This window comes from Enhydra lutris, unplaced genomic scaffold (genome assembly GCF_002288905.1).
Source record: "Enhydra lutris kenyoni isolate GAN:26980312 unplaced genomic scaffold, ASM228890v2 scaffoldscaffold32, whole genome shotgun sequence".
NCBI classification, from domain to species: Eukaryota; Metazoa; Chordata; class Mammalia; order Carnivora; family Mustelidae; genus Enhydra; species Enhydra lutris.
Window position 1 is genome coordinate 483,923 of NW_019154116.1, and position 4,022 is coordinate 487,944.

Sequence of the window (4,022 nt, forward strand, 5' to 3'; positions counted from 1 at the left end):
AATGGGGCGCCTGGGTGGCTCAGTGGGTTAAGCCGCTGCCTTCGGCTCAGGTCATGATCTCGGGGTCCTGGGATCGAGCCCCGCATCGGGCTCTCTGCTCAGCAGGGAGCCTGCTTCCTCCTCTCTCTCTACCTGCCTCTCTGCCTGCTTGTGATCTCTCTCTGTCAAATAAATAAATAAAATCTTTAAAAAAAAAAAAAAGAATATTATATCAGCTGTCTTAAACATGCTCAATGAGCCAAGGCAAAGAATGAAAGGAAATCGGGAAAATATTGAATAAATAAAAAGTATATCAATAAAGAGAAAAGAACTACAAAAAGGAACCAAACAGAAATTCTACCACTGATAAGTGTGAAATTTAAAATTCACTAGTGGAGATCACCACATTTGAGCAGAAGAAAGGATCAGTGAGCTTGAAGAGAACTGAAATTATCCAGTCTGGGGACCAGGGAGAGAATGGAATGAAGGAACATGAACAGTTCCTGGTTATTTAAGGTCCCGAAGGAGAAGAGAGGGGGCAGAAGGAAAAATATCTGAAGAAACGCTTGCTACACGCTTCCCAAATGTGATGGAAGGTATGGATCTACACATCCACGATGCTCAACTAAGTCCAAGCAGGAAAAACTCAGAAGGGTTTGTCCAGAGGAGGTGCAGCACTGCTGGACCCTCAGAAACCCAAGAGAGGACTCTGGAAGCAGAGAGAGAGAAATTATTTGTCTTGTAGAAGGAGCCTCGATAAGATCAATGACTGTGTTCCCATCAGAAATCAGGGAAGCCAGAAGGCACATTTAAAGTCCTGTAAGGAAAACAAAATATGCCAACCAAGTATTCTAAATATAACAAAATGATCTTTTGAGGATAAAGGAGAAATTAAAACATTCTCAGATAAACAAAAGCTGAGAGAATTCAGGACCCACAGACCTTCCCTATTAGAAATACTAAAGGGAGCTTTTGGGGCTAAAATGGAGGCTTTACACAGTAGAAGAGATAAAGAACTGGTAAAGACAACCACACAGGTTAATAAATGAGCCAGGATTGTTGTACTTGGAGTTTGTAGCTCCTCCTCTTCTCTATGTGATTTAAAAGACATATGCATAGGACAATAATTATAAATCTCTCCTAATAGGCGCACAATGTGTAAAGATGTAATCTGTGACATTAGCGATATGGAGGGAAAGGGATGGAGATGTATAGGACTGGAGTATTTGTATGGTATTGAAATTGAGTTGGTATGATTCAACCTGGACTCTTATAAATTTAAGATGTTAATTATAATCCCCAATATAATCAGTAAGAAGACAACTAAAAAATATAAGAAGGAAAAAAGACAGGTATAAAAATGAAACAGTATGCAAATTCAACTAAATACAAAAAAGGAAGTAGTGAAAGCATTGTGGAATAAAAAAAAAAATAAGGCATACAGAAAACAGATTACGGGGGAAAAGAGGGTCCACTCAATGTTTAGTGAATGGAGCTGGGATAACAGAAACCCACATGGAAGAGAGGAAGGTGGATCCCTACCTCACACCAACCACACCAGTGAACCATAGAGAACACACGTCTCAAAATTCAATGCTGAAAACTTGTAGTAGAAAGTACAGATGACTCTCTTAGATGCTTGGGTTAAAGGTCAATCAAGACCAGAAAGCATTATCATAATGCATAATGCATAACTCACATATACGTGTGAATATATTGAAAGCTATGGCTCTGGCTCATCAAACGTCTGGTTAAACTAAGCATGGAGTCAAGTTGCTCTGTAACACTCTATCTGTAATGCAACCAGCTAATGAGGGGTTTGTATTAAGAATATATAAAGAATTCAAACAAATCCTCTAAGAAAAGCAGAAAGGGCTGGACAGAAAACTGGGCCAAGGACAAGAGCAAGCACTTCCCATGGGGGGAAACCTACATGGGAAATGCACATTCAGCACCGTCAATCATGGGGGAAAGTCTGGGACGGACCGGAAGCCACCGGCCGGCACCACTGGATTTGTGGCCCCAGGTGTTGAGGAGGATATGGACCAACTGGGTTTCATATACGCTTCTGTGGGAGTGCAGACTGTGCACCCTATTTAGAAAAGGCCCTGGCCTTATCACACAGACTTGCTGCTGGTTACAGACCCGAGCAGGGGCGTCCATCCTGCATGCCCACAGCAGAGGGGATGAGCGAGTGTGGGGCGAGAAGCATCACAGAAGGAAGGCAAGTGGACCCAGCAGCACAGACACAGAACGACCATCTAGACTACTAATCAGTGAATGAAAAGATGATTCCCCCAAATTCCAAACATCACAGACACACTGTGTCCCTTCTGTGAAATAAAGAGCAGCCGATGAGTTGCACGTGTGTATTTTCTAGGAACAGGAATGATCTTGAAACGCAGAAGCAAGCGGAAACACAAGAACAAAGAGCGCGGCTGCAGATACAGACCCGGTTGGTGCTTCCCCTGACGCCAAAGATAGAATACGGAGTAAATCTAGAAAGCAGGTCATGCACAGGTCAGCGATGAGTCTGTGTCCCAGACGAGATCATGATTCATGTGCACCCAGGTCTAAAGCAAGGCATTGGGGTGGGCTCGTGTTTACTGAGCACCAGGCCAGGCTGAGCACCGAGCAGCAGTGCTCACTGCCCCTCACCGAGTCCTTGCACGTCTTGCTCTGGGAAGTGACAGCCATACGTCCTAACCTCCTGGAGACCCAGGGACTCGGCGTCGGGGGGTAATAGACTTACTCTGGGGTGCGGAACCAGTAATGTCTCCACACCAGAAGGGCCCAAAGTCCAAGCTCACCTTAGGGGGCCCATTCCTTTGTAAGCACTCTGCTGAGAGCTACAAGTCTGGGGTCACCCACAGAGAGGTGGGCCTGGCGTGAGGCAGGGCACACAGGGTGTGGGATCAGATGTGAGCTCTGGACCAAGCCTGACGTGAGGAGAAGGTCCCAGGCTGGACGGGGGTGTGGACTCAGTGACCATGCATGGCCGTCTGAGGCCGGGGTCTGAGTTCCCTTGGTTGGGAGCGAGCTCGCTGAGCTCAAAGCCAAGGGTTCAAGAGCATTGTCCTAACCCTTGGGCCTCCCTGGCTGGGGGGCAACACCCTTGGTGCCTTGGAGCACGAGTGCAATCAGTCTTCAGAATACAATGCGGACCCCAGCTGTGGGGGACCCAAGCCCTGCGGCGGGCTCTCACCCCTACGTCTGAGCTGGGTCATCAGCAGCCCTGGGCTCACCTTCAGTGACAGGGCGCTCCCGGGGCCAGCGGTGGTGGTGGCAGAGCTCACACCTGAGGACCTAGACAGCGACAGGAGCACCTTCCGCCTGGGTCTGCTAGGGCGGGACAGGAAGGAGAAACACGTCACCAAGGAGGCCTTCACCCTGTGGGTGAGCGCACGGGGTGAGCAGGACGTCCCCCTGCTAGGGTCCCCTGTTGTCTGTGGTCTCAAGAACAGGCAGAGCCTGGGAGGCTATTGGAGGGCCTGGGGGAGTCAGGCCGGAGGCTCCCGTGGGGAGCGCCCTACACTTCCACCACCAACAGAAAAGGAAAACCGAGTCCTTGCGTGAAAAGCCTTTAACACCGGACAGAAGGAGCTTTGTCCGTGGGACAGGTCCTCCTGACTCATGTTCATTCTGTCTGGCCGGTTTCCACACAGTCCAAGAACTGAGTATCCCCAACAGAGAAACAAACCCGCAGGTCCGTCAGACCATCAGGAGGAGACTCTGCACGACCTTCTACCAACACGTGGCCACGATGGGTGCCCCCCAAGGCCCTGGGTGAGCATGTCCTCCACCGGCCTGGCCTCTAGCCCCGAGACCACACCAGCTATGGCGATGATGCCCAAGGAGCAGGGTCGGGGGTGGAGGGGGGTCTCCAGTGCCGACTGGTCTCCTGGATCCAAACCGCTAAGTCACCACAGAAACATTCGGCACAACAAGAAAGGACTAATAGTGTTCTAGTTGCCCCGGGACCAGGGCTGCCGGGCTGGGACACAGGAAGCCAGCTGGGTACAGGACGACGCCGGGCACCCTGA